Source organism: Agelaius phoeniceus, chromosome 3, assembly GCF_051311805.1.
Source record: "Agelaius phoeniceus isolate bAgePho1 chromosome 3, bAgePho1.hap1, whole genome shotgun sequence".
NCBI classification, from domain to species: Eukaryota; Metazoa; Chordata; class Aves; order Passeriformes; family Icteridae; genus Agelaius; species Agelaius phoeniceus.
The window spans coordinates 37,511,420-37,527,374 of NC_135267.1; positions in this window are offsets into that span (position 1 = coordinate 37,511,420).

Below are 15,955 nucleotides of genomic sequence, written 5' to 3' on the forward strand. Positions count from 1 at the left end.
TGATGAAGTAATACAGATAAATAATAATGATAAATTATTGTTTGGGTGGGACTGGCATCCTGTGCTGCAACCCTTGCTGCTATAGTTCTTTACCATATGTGCATGTGTGGGGCTGGGAACCCAGGTCTCAGGTCCACACTTCTCTTGTCTTTCTTTTGTGAGAAGGAATCACTGGCTTTCAGTCCTAGTGACCTTTGTGAGAAAACTTGGCCCATGCCCATTATGCACACAAATCTTTTAAGCATTTCCTTTCTGGTTTTGGATGTGGCAAGAAAGCAGAACTCTGCATTCTGTGGATTCACTTGACAATGTGATAGCAAACAAACTTTTTATAGCCTCTGCCTTCTTCTCTAGCACCTTCCATGCTTTCTGATTTAGTCATCCACTATTATCACCTGCAGATAGTATTATTAGCATGTTCTGAATTGTCAGTCAGAGGGAGAAGTAGTTTATGATTCAGCTTCTGTAAAAGACAGAGTCCAAATATAGAGAAGGTTATTGGAAAGCTGACATTATTTTCCTTCTTACCATCCTCTCTTCTCTGTTAAAGAGCTCTTCACAAGCACTTAAGCACTAATATCTGGTATCTAATCACTGGAGGACGTAAGGGATTTCATCCCTCCCTAGCAAGTGCCTCCTGTTGTGGTGACAGGGAATGTACAGATCTCAGCTCCCACTCTGCATCTAAAAGCAGTTGCTAAACATTGCTTATGAGGGGGTTGCTTTTCAAAGGCTGTATCTGTGACACTCTGTGGTGGAAGGTATCACTCACACAAAAAGGAAGGTACAACAAACCCAAAGGATGGGTTAAGGGGACAGTTCTACAGGGTAGAAATTGAAGAGCAAGTGAAATGAGGACTGTGAATTGATCCAGCAGCATGGAAGAAGTTGGGGGGCAAGTAGAACTCCTGGCTGCAGTTGGAAGTGTTTGCAGGGGCACAAGGACCCTGGGCAGGGACTATGTGCACTGTGAAAGAATCTGGATTTCCATGGAAGTTGGAATTCATGTGGGTGTCATGAGCACCCAACCCAACAGGACCCAGCTGTCTGCCATGGGCTGCTGCTCTGGTCTGGCTGTGAGGGTGAGTGAGGATTGTCAGCCATCCCTCCTTGCTGGGGTCCATCCCCCAGCCACAACCCAGTGCCTGTGCCAGAAATGACTGTGCCAGAGCTGTTTCTCAGGGTGGTAAAGCACTGCAATTACCATAAAGCCCAACCTCTGCTGGCATCCCTCTGCCATGCGTGGCTTGCCCAGAGAGCAGAGCCCTGCACCCTGCTGGGCCCCATGGCACAGCCTCTCACCACACCACACCCAGCTGCCATGCTGCCTTTCCACCCTCCTGCCACAGTCCTCCTCTCCCACACCATCCCCTCAGCAGCCAGTCCTAATAATTCATCAGCTACCACTGAAATATTGTGGATACTCTGGTGTGAAAAAAAAAAAATCCATATTCTTCCCTTTTTCCAACTTCCTTAAGGGTACAGCTCTTCAGTGAAAAGTAAAACTAGTCCCAACCATCCTCTGCCTGGTGATTCTCTTCTGTCACTTATCCTTGCTCCAATCTACACCTGAATAAATACTCAGTGGTTCTGGTAGTTTGCAAATGCTTTTAGAACATTTCCAGTCCTGTTTTGACAGCTCCCAAAATAACCATTGATGATTGTGGAGGACACAACTCTGGCAGTTCTGAGGCAATAGTCCAAATGCTGACATTGTCCACTGCTGACATATTTGGCTAGGAAGTGGTGGGGTGTCAGATATAACAGTGAGACTCCTGTGCTGTGAGAAGAAGGCATTGGGAATCAACTGCCATGATTTTAAGAAAGACCTCATAAAGCAGCTTCATACATAAATGTGGTTTTGATTAAAATCCTCAAGGAAACAGAAATTTTTGATTTAGATTTACATAGGAATATAAACTGAAGGAAATTTCTCCACACTTGTTACATGACCAATGTATTGATTATGCACTTAAATGCTGAAGTATTATGAATATTATATATATATAAGAGTATTATTCTGTCAGTGTGAGCTGTTGTGCTGTGGAAAATGATGACTTGGCATCATTAACAATAATTAAGCAGTATTCTTTATACTTAGAGACAACAGGACTGACAGGAAAGTGGGCTTTTACTTGTTGCTACCTATCAGAATAATTAACAGCTAGGAGGACAGATATTGGCTCAGAGGTTATTGCAGTAATCACAGGGCTGATTCTGCATCATAAGATATGCTTTCATAAATGGGCTTTTGCAAACACATAGAACCTTTTCTTTTATGTGGATGGTGTGATTTCTCTCTACTAGGCCTTAAATTATTCTTGTAAATACTGTTTATTTATCAACCATTAATCTCAAAGTTTGGCACCTGTGGTGGGGCAGCTGGCAGCCCTGTGTACCCTTCTTAAGTCCCCCACTGGAATCATGTTTGGTCTGAATTTGTAGCATCTTGAATTTTACCTCTGCAGGAGATGTAAAAAAGGAGAGCTATGACTCAGTATTTCTGTTAGGTAGATTTTCTTTCTGCTTTCTCAGTATAGCTTTCTTAATATACATGATGCTATAAATTTACATAGGTGTTCATGAGACAAAAGCCTTTACAGAAAGAAAATAGAGAGAGAGAAGCTCCATAAGATTTGTCCATGGAAACTACTGTAAGATGAAAAGCAACTAGTTTAGGAGAGTGATGCTGTTCCAGTACAGTAGAGTTGTGATTGTATTTAAAAATATCTTAAATTACTCTTTAGGTTGAAAAATTGTTCTATTAAAAAATAAGATGACAGTTATCAGTTCAGCAAAAGAAAGTTCACATAGACGCTATCATGAACTAATATTTCTATATTTAAATATTCTATTCATTATTCTATTAAATTATTCTATTAAAAATAAGATTACTGTTATCAGATCAGCAAAAGAAAGTTCACATAGAGGCTACCATGAGCTAATATTTCTATTTTTAAATATTCTGGAGTGATTACAATTTTTTTTTTCTTCTCATGATACAGCACTTGCAAATGCTGTTTATAAAAAGCAACTTGCTCCTCTTTAACCTGTGTCATGTAGTGAAATCACAGGACACTGTTTAAAACTGGCATCAAAACTTCTGTTTATAGTGCATAATTATCCAGTGAAACTTGTTGTTAGAGGATGTCACAGAGGCTATGGGCTGAGGAGGAATCCAAAAACTGATGTGAAGCCTACATGAACTGTGAGTCTTGAGAACATTTTCTGTGAATTTTGTGTCAGCTACAACTCCACCTTTGTCTTTGGTTGAAAACACCAACTGGGGAAGTAGCAACAAAGCTGTGAAGTCCTGACAGTGCAAAAATGGGAAGGGAGTGAGGGAAAAGCAGCTGCTGGGGTGGTTGGGGAATACTGTGAAATGGGTAAAGAAAGTGTGGCCTGGCTGTGTGGGTGTGACAGCAAGAAGGTGGGGTGGGGAGCAGGTAGTGGGGATGAGAACTTGGGAAAAGTCTGGGAAACATTGTCATCATTTATGCAAATTATGGAGAAAGGTCCTTTTACATCTAGCAAAATCATTATTCCATTTATGGGTGTATTGATCAGAAGTGTTTGGTGATGGTCACCCTTGGACATGGATACCAGATGCACTGATCTGGAACAGCAGCCACTGGATTCATCTATTGTTGCCAAGGGGAAATGCCCACACTTGTTGGTGCTTCCTGGGGAAAGCAGGAAGTTCCTGAAATCGGATGGTACAGAAAATGACAAAGGCTTCAGGAATACAGTGTGCTGGGAAAGATGCACGCCCACTTCTTGAAGAATTTGATAAATAAACATTATGCAGCATATAACAATTATATAAATGCTATTTCTGATAGATTGTTATACTTACTCATCACAGCTTGAAAGAAAATTTATCAGAAGAAATGGGTGGAACAGTGGAAAATTACTCCAACAAACAGTGGTTCCTATCTTTTAAATTTGGTGAATAGACCTTTCAGCAGGGGCAGGAATGCCATTGAAATTCATTAGGCGTGGCATTTCCCTGTTTATCTGAAATGAGAAGACTTGTATTGAATTTCCTTCCCCAAAATTGTTCCAGAAAGAAAATGCGATTTGTCAGATAGCTAATAAATGAGTTTCTGTGCTAGCAGTCTTAACATTTGGTGTACAACAGAAACGAGTAACTTGAGCATCTTGGTAACTCAAGTGCTGTGCTATTTTCTCTTGGAAGAGTTCCTCTACAACTGGAGGGTGACTTGGCTATTGGGCCACTTCAGATTCAGAGTTTCTAATGTGAAGTGTGAAAGAGTCTAAGTAAGCATCATTTTTTCTGATGATTAGATCTCTTCCAGATGCCTTTCACGTCAGTGTCCTGTCATCCTAAGACACCCATCAGGTGGAAAGTCAGTCCATCAGGGACTGGCTGCAGTGGGGCAGTGCCAGGGTTTCAGGAGCAGGAGCAGGTCAGAGCCAGCAGCAGGAGGCTGTGTGACAGTGCTGGAGGGATGCTGAGGGAGCCCAGCAGGACCCCATAGGCCCAGGGAGCAACTGGAGTGAGCTGAGACTGGGTTGCCTGCATCTAATGCTTGTCCTGTGATATAAACTGGCACTTCCCTTGCCATGCCAGGCATTCAGAGCAGTTTGGCAGCTGCATTAGTTTTGGTTAATACACAGGAATAACACTCATTCCCAATACTCCCAAAGCTTAAAGGCAACTCCATGCAGCAATGAATTTAACTCTCAGCTGGAATACCACAGCTCTTCTTGAGACCTCAGAATACATTGTTTTAGGAAAGTATTTCAGACTTTAAACAGTCTTGCATGTTGTATTTTGGGATAAGGAGGATGACAGAGGCAAGAACAGCTGATGCTGATGTTGCTGTTGAAAACAACACACTGTCCAGCCATGGCCTGTGATACCCCAATCCTCCAGCTGACAATGCCTGCTGGGCTGCACAGAGGGCTCTCACTTTTTAGTCCTTTCTATCTGCTGCCTACTTAGTGACACTCACAGTGTCACAGTGAGAGACCACATGCTGGCAACAGCCTATTTCTCTACTCTATGCCTTATTTCCAGTGTTTTTCCATTGATTGATTATTTTCCTACTCACTGAATTTGCAAATAGCCTAGGGTTAAGTATGAAGCATAGCTGGGCATATTTGTTCATTTGATAACTGTTATCAGCTCATAGTTAATGTCAGGACTCTCCTGCAGTGGGGTGCTATAAATGGCCCATTTCATTACATAAGAGTGGAAAGATTTAGAAGCCAAAGCCAAAGCCAGACCTGTAACAGAAGGGTTCAGGGATTTTGATAGCAACTTTATTTCACCAGCTACTGCAGAGGGATGATAAATAACAAAATTCAAGCCACAGGCTGTGAGTGTGAAAGTGTATCATAGCTGTGATTTAGTGGTCAGTTTGAACACAAAACCTCAGGCTGCATCTTGGTGGCAAGGCTGCTATTTCTGCCAGCTGCCAGAAGTGAGTTCAAGATGCTGGACCCAGCTGTCCTCTCAGACAGAGCCAGAAGTCTCAAAATTCAGGACAAGTTTATCTGATAAACAGTGTGTGATCTGCATGGATCCGTGTGGATTCTACACACTGGTATCAAACTAGGCACAAACAGAAAATGAAAAGGAACAAATGGAAACAAAAATTATTGTCTTTCAAATATTATTGCACAGAGGAACAGGAAAGCTGTGCTGCCTTCTCACTCATACAGTTACAGTTGTGGGGTTGTGCAGCTGTGCAGAAAGGCAGAATTAGATTGTGGTATTAAGAACCTGTCCTGAAAAAAAATTAAACTATTAAAATCCATTCAAAATATGATCAATGATAGTAATAAAATGTTGGCAATAAAAATTCCTTGTATTCTGTTTCTGGAACTTATAACTCAGTAAACTGTCTGACCATAAAATCTTATATGAAAGTTAGGATACTGACTGGAAGTGAATTTGTGTTTTTCAGGCTCTAATTTTTCACTGAACCTTTTGACTGAGCTAGAGCACTTAAGGAGTCAGTTGCAAGGGAAGTGTTCTCTGGTTTACTGAGCTCAGGTTTCTTGCTCTGACTGTGCTTCCAAGAACTTCAGCAGGTAAAATTAGCAAGAGCATGATCACTGCGAAATTATATTCTCTGGAGCTTTGTTGTCTACAGCTAAAATCTGAAGGCAGCTTTTTTTTGTATATGGCAGAAACCAGCAGTGGCTTTAGCAGTGTATGTGAAGAACAGGGAAAAACTACCAGCTCAGGATGTCGTCTGAGGAGGAGGAACATCCAGAGACCCCCATTGGCTCCCCTTGGTCTTGGGTAAGAGATTCTGCCCTAAGGTGGCATAAATAACACTTAAAGCTTTAGAAAGAAGTAACAAGTTGTGCTGTGTGACCCTCAGTAGTGCTGAGTATCAGCATTTTTAGTCTCCTGTTAAAGTCTGTGTTTGATCAATGGTTTGGTTATCTCTTCTAGTTCAGCTTGTGGACTTAAAAAAAAAAGAACTGAATGGGGAAAACCTTATTTTGCTTCTACTGTGTATGTCAGGTTCTACAAGAAAACCTGACTGATTCTGTACTGTCTGCCTTGCTGTCTCACTGGCTGTGCAAAGATACACTGTTGAAAGGCAGCTTTTAGGTATAATGGAGGGAAAAGGATATAAAGAACAGTGTTAATGTTTGCTCTGGAGGTCTGCATTAAAAAAAGAGTCAGTGAAATACAAATTTTTTTCTCAGTAAGACTAAAGCTGCCTTAATGAAATACAATCTGCACTGATGCCCCCCTAATAGTGGCTTCATGGTCCTGTGTTTTAAGGTCTGGGCTGATGCCTAATGCTGCTGGAGAGGATGTGGGTCAGTAGAGGTTTCTGGCAGAAAGACAGAGGATGAGTTCCCTCTGAAGAGACTTTGGGTAGAAATAGGAACAGCTCTACTGAATCTCCTGGCAATTGACTAAGTTTCAGGAAAAGGCAAGATGGGTTATAACCAAGGCTTTAAATTACTTTTGAAAAGGCATTAAAGTGGTTTAAAAACAATTATATGCTTTGAAATTAATATTTATGGTTTCATATATGGTTTTCATGTATTTTTATGGACACACACATCTCTAATTTTTCAGGGAATGACAATATTTGAAATGGTTTCTAAATATGGCCAGGCATGAATGTGTGTCCAGAACTAATATGTCCTGCAGGTACCCAAGGATTATCTGAGACTTTTGCTTGTTGAAGGTAGAATACATAGAATAAATTGGTTAAGCTAATGATAGAAACATTCATTTAAAGTAGTCTCATATTTGGAGGAACATGTAGGGAAGGTGAAAATGAGCACCAGTTGTTCTCACTATCAGGACACAGATTTCCTGGTATTTGTGTGTTGGTAGATGCCTGATTTTGATAGATAGGAAGATAGTTTATAGGTGTTGATTTCTAAATTAAACATAGGTGGTAACTTTCTATTTCCACAGAAAATTCCCTACAGACTGAGCAGAATGGAAGCTGGGTGGGAGAGATGGGACTGATTAGTTCAGTGATGGTTGGAGCACTAAGGAACATCAAGACTATGTTCAATATAAACCAAACTGAGAAGGAACAAAGAAGGCAGGGATTTTATTTTTTTCTTTAAACTTCAAATAGCATTAAACTCCTGGCTTTCACCTGTATTAAAAATTAAGATATCCTTAAGATATCCTTATTATCCTTATCCTAACAACACTTTAACTATTGCATTTGTATGATGTGCACTTCAGCTTTAGTTTCCTTCTAGAAATTTCCTTCACATATAAGTCTCTCAAATTGCCAAGTGGGATCCAAATTGCATGGATCCCACTGCTCCTTTGAACAATCTGCTCTACAGTGAATGTGTAAGTTTCATTACAAGCTAAATAAACAGTGTTATTCAGCATGTAAAGAATATCAGATTTCTGATAGAAATAGATGTGCTAAATATCATTTGAAACTGTTGCTATTGGCCTTTAGGAGCTGCTGACTCTGGGCTTCTGCTGAGGACATCAGAAAAGAAGAGCCACTTACCTCTATAGATTTACTGAAGTGGTTCTGCCTATCACTATAAGAGAGTACAGAAAACATTTTGGTCCTTGGAGACGATGGCAGAATACATATATTAGAGAATATTAAAAGCTCATCACAGAGAGCCCCTTGATAAAAGGATTCCCTAGGTACACAAATAAAAACATATGAGCCCCAGGCTTTGAAATGCAGCATGTGATTAAAAATTTATCTGCTTCCAGAAGCAAAAATTTGTTTTTGTAAGCATTTAGACTTCAAACTTCCTCTGATTTATCATGATGTTGCAAGAGGACCAAACAAATATGATGTCATACAGACATTTGCTTTCCCTAGGGTTAGGAATGAGGTTGTACACTTATGTCCTTTCCAGAGGAGGAATAAATAAAAATAACAAATAAATTAAGCATCACTGAGAGTACCTGATATAACATGTGGGGATATTGGTCAAAACTGGGCCTATCAAAACCTAGCAGACATCAAGGAGAACTCTGCAAATTCCTTCCTCAAATACAAGCTTCCTATACTGCCCAAGGCTAAATTCATGTTTTATTTGCTAGGGTTTCAAATTATTAGGTAGCTGTGCTCTAAGATCTCTGCTCAAGACCTTCATGTTCAGAAGAATTTCTACAACTTTCACCTGCACCACAAGGAGCATTTGTAAAAACACTCCCTGAGCCACTTGCACTGGGTACCCAAATTAAACAGGCACACTAGAAAATTGTAACTTTCATTTTCTTACTCTACATAAAATTTTTAGGTTCATTTAATCAGAATCTTTTGTTGTGTTTTGAGACCCTATGGGAGAAGCCTTCCAGAAATGCAACTCCTTGCTGCAGTCACTGTCTGCTGCCAGTGCTGCTGCTGCAGTTGATGCTGCTGTGGGAGAGGGACTGGAGAGGGACTCCTCAGGGCAAGTTTCCATCATTCTCTTCCCAGTTCCCAGTCCCAGTGACAAACCACTGGTCATGACAAAGCATTGGCACTTCTCTGGGGCTGCAGGCAGTCCTAGATTTACCAGAATTCCAGTGGGGGTAGCAATTTAAGTAGCATCAATTTCTTTGGAAATGGAAGAACTGTATGTTTCTCACTGTGAGGCTTTTACTGCACTAGACAGCTTGAACAGCTGTCCTGGGTATGGCAGAAGGAGCAGGGTTGGTCAGAGGTGCTCTCACCCCACCAGAGCTGTGCAGCCAGAGGCAGAGCCCACTTGCCCAGGGGCTGCAGTCCTGCACTTTACAGCCAGGACACCCAGGGCTACTCCAACAGCAGGGCTGTTCCCAGCTGTCCCTGCAAATGCCAATGCCCTGGGCTCTGGGACTGCTCCATCCCATGGACCTTTGCTGGGGAAGGATCTCCTCCCATGGGGCCTGATTCCTTCCCTATGGCTGATCTGTACCACTTTGGGCACAGGGATCAACTGTACCTATGCACCCTATGCACAGGGGCCACGCTGTTGGCTCTCCATTTGTTTTATTTTGGTGGCCTTTTTGCAGCCATCTCCTGCATAGACTCCAGACTTTCCAGGGGCAGGAGCATCTTTCCCCACAGTGGCCTTTCCCTGCCATGCCTGGCAGGTTGGCAGCAGCAGCAGGGGGAGCAGGTGCCACTCCTTGCTCCCATTTTGGAGGGCTGACCCTTCAGAGAGTAGAGGATGTATTTTTGCAAGGGTAAATAAGTCTCAACTTCACTGCAGATCTGCTTTCCTCCAGTATCAAGCACATGTGCTGCCTTCCCACCTACTGAAAAACAAACAGTAAGTTGAACCCGGACCCTTCCGTGTGGTTCACTCTGGGGGAGCTGACTGCAGGCCAAGTCCTTTTGCATTTTATTTAGGGCAGGTTGTGGGAGGTCATTCTGTATCTGGAGATCATGTCTCAGAGATCATGCCCTGTCTTAATATAGATCTGAAAGTTCAGCTTGGTCCATGGGGATGAAAGGCAGTGAGGGCCATGAGTGGCTGTCAGCTGCTTCACCCTCCAGCTCCTGTCACCTCACTGCCTTTGCACCATAACAATGTGCATGATGAGTAATGCTTTAATAACACTTATTTATCTCATGCTGCCATAAATGCAAACAGAGTGTCAAGCTCTCTGAGTCCCCTACTCTTTGAAGTGGTGTGTGACAACTCAGTCTCACCTGGGTAGGAGTCTGCACCTTGTCAAGGCCACAGTCCAAGGACTGGTCAGACCAAGTTGAGCTTCAGCAGCTCCAACTGAGCAGCTAAACAAAACCTACTGAGGCCTAGGCTGCAAATGTAAAACACTTTGAAAAGTGGAGCAGATTAGGAAAAACCCAATCAAAACAGACAGAAAGCACAAACACATCTCCAAGAACCAGAGCTGTGTTAAACCCTGAGATTTTTGAAAGCAGTGATAGATATTTGTTTCTTGCTATGGGCTTTTAGATGTCTGCATTAAAAAAATTATCAAGCTGTTACCAATCATGGCAAAGGTTAAAACTCTTTTCAATTTAAAGTCCCCTATCTCTGGGAGGTAAGAAAAAGCTTCATGAAAGCCAGCATAAGTCTGACACTTCCACTTCATCTTCCCAAAGAGCTTCTGCTCCAAATAAATGAGCAGATAAGGGCTGGGCTGTCATCAGCTGAGCATTTCCCACAGACATCACAACAAGGGGCCATCGTGTTGGCACCTCAGAATGTGTCCCCTCTGTTTTTAATGCACACAAGCTGGGGAGATCATTGAAAAGCTTGCATGGCAAAATGGTTCAGAAAATACAGAACTGTCTTCTACTTCACTTAAAATTACATATTTGAGGTGGGGAATATGTTAAGGAAGTGGGATCAAGCAAGCTTGGGGATCTCAACACTTTTACAGAGTCAGAAATAATTTAGAAATTGCAAATGGAGCTGCATATAGAGAAGCCCTGAAGAGACAGGAGCAGAAAGCAAAGCTGTGCTTGCCTGTGGAGCAAAGGAGCAATGAGAAGAGAAGGACATGTTTTACTCAAAGCCTCATGCATGGCCATCCTGTCAGAGCACACTGCCTCACTCTGCCCCATGCTCCCGGTTCAGATGCCCTGTATATTAGAACTGAGGTAAATGCCACCTGGGATTGCAGTTCCTGAAATGAGGAATAGAAGTGACCCCAAGACCTTCCTCAGAATCAATTTTCTCTCTTTTGGTACCAGTGGCCACACTCATAGGAAAATCAGCCACTAATTTTATGAGAATTTACCAGTATAATATCATATATATTAATGCAGAGAGAAAAAGAAGTTCCTGAAACTGTTTCCCCTTTGATCTATGATCTATATTGTCCCAAATTAAGCTGGCAGTTTCTGCTGTGACTTAATCACCATCCCTGAGTTCTTTATATCTGTGCCAGTGCTGTACTGGGAGGGTTTCCCTGCAAAGCTGACAGCAAAGGAGAGCCTTCACTCAGCTTTGCAGAGCCCCTTTGTGTTCTGTCTTGTAGGGATGAATTTTGTGGGCTTCAGTATGAGTTTTGTTCAGTTTCAGTTTCTCGTGACGCTGCCATGGTGCTCAAGGGCAGGAGGCAAAAGCCTGTTTATCCCTCAGTAGTACCATTTAGAAGTTACAGCTCTTTAAATCTTCACCAAGTACTAAACTGTGATTTTTATCTTTACAGTCCCTCAGAAAGTTCATCATCAGAACCACAGACCACAGCACAAACAGGCAATCATTTACTCTATATTACAGGCACTGTTACCAGGCAATGGAGACATGCCTGCTCACAATAAATTCTTCATCCTCCATTCAGAAAAGCCAAGAAGAGAGAACCTGATGGAGGCATTTATACATTTTTCATTTTTTCTTGTCCTCTTTTCCTTTTTTTCCTTTTTGTCCTTCTGTCTTCTGAACTTCACAAAAGCTTTGGTCTGATCTTGTAGAAATGCTGGTTTTGTGGCTTTGCAGAGAAATGCTCTGCTATAATAGAAGAGCAAATTGTTCTTTGCCCAACCAGAATGGGGAACAAGGAATTGCATGGCTGCTTCCAAGCAAGGGAGGCCAGGCAGGAAGCAGCCCCCTTTCATGAAGGTCTAAGTCAACAAGGGAAAAAACTGCAAAAGGACAGACTGCACACTGGCAGCTGGTCTGATAAATCTTTTTTTTATTCAGGCCCACTCTCTCTCTGAGTGAACTGTATCAATCATCTAAGAAAGTCTGCTGAGAGGAGAAAGTTTGCAGGATTAGTCTAGAAATTAATCCAGTACACAAAGAATTGCTACTTTTCTTTGCTACTTCTTTACTCCTTCAGTAAACTTGGAGCCTTTGAAACAAGTGGCAGATATTTGATCCATGGATCAGGTGAATAGTTTTAGCATATTCTTCTTTTAAATGCAGAGCTAGCAATGTGTCTACATAGCAACACAGATAAAAAATACAATCTTTTTTATTCTAACCCAATCTATAGTAGTTGTTTCAATTAAGTGATTCATTAATGTTATGTGATCTAGGCCAAAACAGTCACATTGTAAAAATATGTAATAAGGAAAAAAAAATTAGTGAGAATAGATGTTTCATAAAGGTTATTTGTAAGAATTTCCTCAAGCTCTTCTAGGCTACAAAATATCCTAAAATTAAAGAAGTATTTTCCTATAAATTTTCATGAACAAGTGATAAGCCCCAGTTCTGCTCTCTCCTGCATTTGCAGAAGTTGTATTTCTGCCAAAAGACTTTTAAAGTGAGGGATTTTTAAATCAAAAGTGCCCTCCAGTGGTCCCACATATTATTTTTGGCTGACACCTGATATGTATCTTCCCCTTCTTAGAAATGAGGCCATATGATATTTAACAGCGTGTAACAAGTAAAACAGATTAAATTGGATATACCCTTTAAAAAAAGGTCAGATAATTTGGATGCATCCTTATATTGAGATATTTTGTATACCTTCTAACCAGTTTGAAAGCTTATAACTTACTCACTTTTAATTTTTTTAATTTCAGGAGTGTTTTTTCCTGCATTGTGCGGGGGTTTTCTCTCTGCTCACCCTCTGCACGTGGTACAGCTTTGACTCTAACACCATCCATATTGCAATCTGCTACAGGACAGAGGTGACCTTTGAAAAGCAAACAATATATCATCAGGCAACTCAAGGGTAATTTTTACTTACACAAGCAATAAGGAATTCAGCATAGCTTTGCTAATAAAATAATTAATTTTCCTTTAAAATCTGGAAATTATGATGGATTACCCTATCTTTTTCTAAGTATTTTAGGATTCCATGGACTCATTATTTCTTGGATATTTTAAGGCAGAGAAGGATCAGGGAGAGGTATAAACTGAGGTTTGTGGGATTTCCATCTCAGTAAATATCTCTGAGAAATCCTTGGAGTTCAAGGATTTTTTTTCATTATAAGTTTCTGAGCCCCTCCACTCTGCCAGTTTTGCTTAGAGGTTTTTATGAGTCAAAAGCATCTGAGGGGCAGCATTCCTTCAGAGGGACACTTTGGAAATTCAATGGAAAAATACTTTTTAATTAAATAATTTGCAATAAATATTTTATTTGAAAACTCCTTTCCAAAACAATAGTTTTCTTAATCTGTTTTAACCTTATTAAACAAAAACAAATACAAAAACTAAAACCAAAACAAAACAAAAAAATCCCAAACCAAAACAAAACAAAAAAAACCCAAAAACCCAATAAAAAGCCAGATTAAACCTGCAGGAGAGTTTCCTGAGTGGGTATTTAAATGTCCTTCATCATTAATTCTTTATTGGATTCACTGTATGAGTCCTGGTGCTTTTGGAAGGTCAGTGGAAATGCGACAGTCATTGCAAGTGAGCTAACTTAAAGCAGTTACAGACATGACTTGGACAGAAAAAGTGGGGGCTCCTAAATCCCTTCTCCTGGAAATCTAATGTCATTTGTGCAACAGAGGCCAAAACTTGAATATAAGTGAAGGCAGACTTGACTCTCAGCTAAGACTGAGAAATGAGCTGTGGCTCTTGCCCTGGTCAGAGCAGTGCTGGCCCCAGACAGGATGACAAAGCTGTTTTGCCTCATGCTGCTGGATGAGTTTCAATACCCCTCTGCAACTTTCTCAGCTGCTCCATCTGTTGCAAAGGGATTATGCTAATAACACCTTTTGCAATATATTGCAACATTCACCAGGCTGTGCTGTGTGTGAGCAGGGTAATGCAGTTTATAAATAAACACAATCATACCTTTTTCCCCTTCTATGTGAAAAGTAACACTAAGTGAAAGGAATTTAAATGAAAGAAGATGTTAGCCCTATTTTTCATCAATTTCCCTTCCTGCTTCCCTCCAGCAGCTGTATTAGACTTGTAAAGGACAAGCCCATGAAGATGGGCACAGACCACAGCAACACCTGTGTATAAAACCCATGCTAGAAGGTTAATGTTTTCTTCAAAATTAATACACTTTCTCTCTTTTTCCCCAATAGGACAGCAGGTTATAAATAGTCAGGACCTAATGGTAAAACTGAGAACCAGATAGTTTTCTTTAACTCCTGCTTATTTGACTAACTCACTAGTTTTTTCTTCCTCCCTTGGTCAGTACTGCACAAATCCCAATAGATCAGGAAATAGTACAGAAAAGAGAGCTCTGCCAGGACCTGTGAAACAAAAAGAAGATGGATGGTGGAAGGAATGGCATTTTATCTTGGCATAACTCTGTGACAGTCAAAAAGGTGGTTTATTAATAGTGGTTTGGCAGACATACTATACCAACACTTCATGACTGCAACAAGACCAAAGCAGGTGTCTAATTTCCTGCAGGCAGCCTGTGCCTGAGGGGTGGCAGCTTTTTGCAGCAGGAGAGGCAATAGTCAGGTTTCCTCAGTTTTCTTGGCAGCTCTGGGCAGCTGGGTAGGAGAAGGAAGTTTCTGCATTGGATGCAGAACTATGAGGATGTTCTGGACTGAGAATTAACCCAGCTCTTACTGCAGGATCCAGACACTTGGCTTTTGCTTGGCCTGGGCACTTGTAGCCTGTAAGCAGGAAAGGACAAACAAGCAGGACAGCCTGTGGGGATGCAGCCAGCTTTGACAGAAAGGCTGGGAACAGAGGGGGTTAATGGTGAGGGTGAAGCAGAGTTGGAGGGTGAGGGTAGACAGATCCAGGGCCATGGAGACACTGGCTGATGGGGAAAAGGCCTCCCTTCCACACAGCACCCACGCAAGCTGTAGGCGAGAGCTGGGCTGCTTTCAGCCCAGCAATGCTTTTCCTCAGCTTTTGGCAGGAACTGCAAGGAGCCTTTGCCCTTCACTGCCAAACACCAGAGACATCAGCATCTAGCCCTTCCTCATATGGCATCTGGGGAAGAAACTTCAATCTCCAGGGATTCCCACAGGTTCCCTGGGGCTCTCACCTCCCATTTTCCAGTGGATTCATTTGATCTCCACCCACAGTGGAGGAAAAAAAAAAAAGGAACAAAATAGGATGCTGCAGGTTTGTTACATCATTTCAGTGGAAAGATAGATTTGGTTTGAATCCACTGAAGGATTTATTGCTACAGTCCAAAGGGAACAATCCTGTTGGAGTAACTCAGTCCTTGGAATTGTTTCTGTCTGCACTCCCTACAGAGGGAAGTGTGAGCTCACTTAGGTTTCCTCTAAGGTTTGGGAGGGTGTTACTCACTAGGAATCTGTGCAACATGTACACATGGGAGAGGCAGTTCCTCACTTTAACTGGCTTTTCTCAGTTCAGAGCCTTTGAACAGTGGTCTTAATTGCTTGGCAACACCAGTAGTTTATTTTCTGCTTTGTAAATCCTCAGACAAGCATTCCTGAAACCAGGCTGGAGCAAACATACCTCCTGACAACTTGCTGGCCTTATGGTAGCTGTGCATTATGTTCCTGACCCTGACATACATGTCAAACAAACCCCTCAGCTCATCCTAGGCTGCCTACATTAATGATGACTTGTTCCTTATTATATGAATAAAGTTGGTGGCAAGTAGCAGAGAGTGAGTGACTGCCCAGACTTTTGAATGGTAAGATTTGGGAAAACTTCACTTAAATGAAAG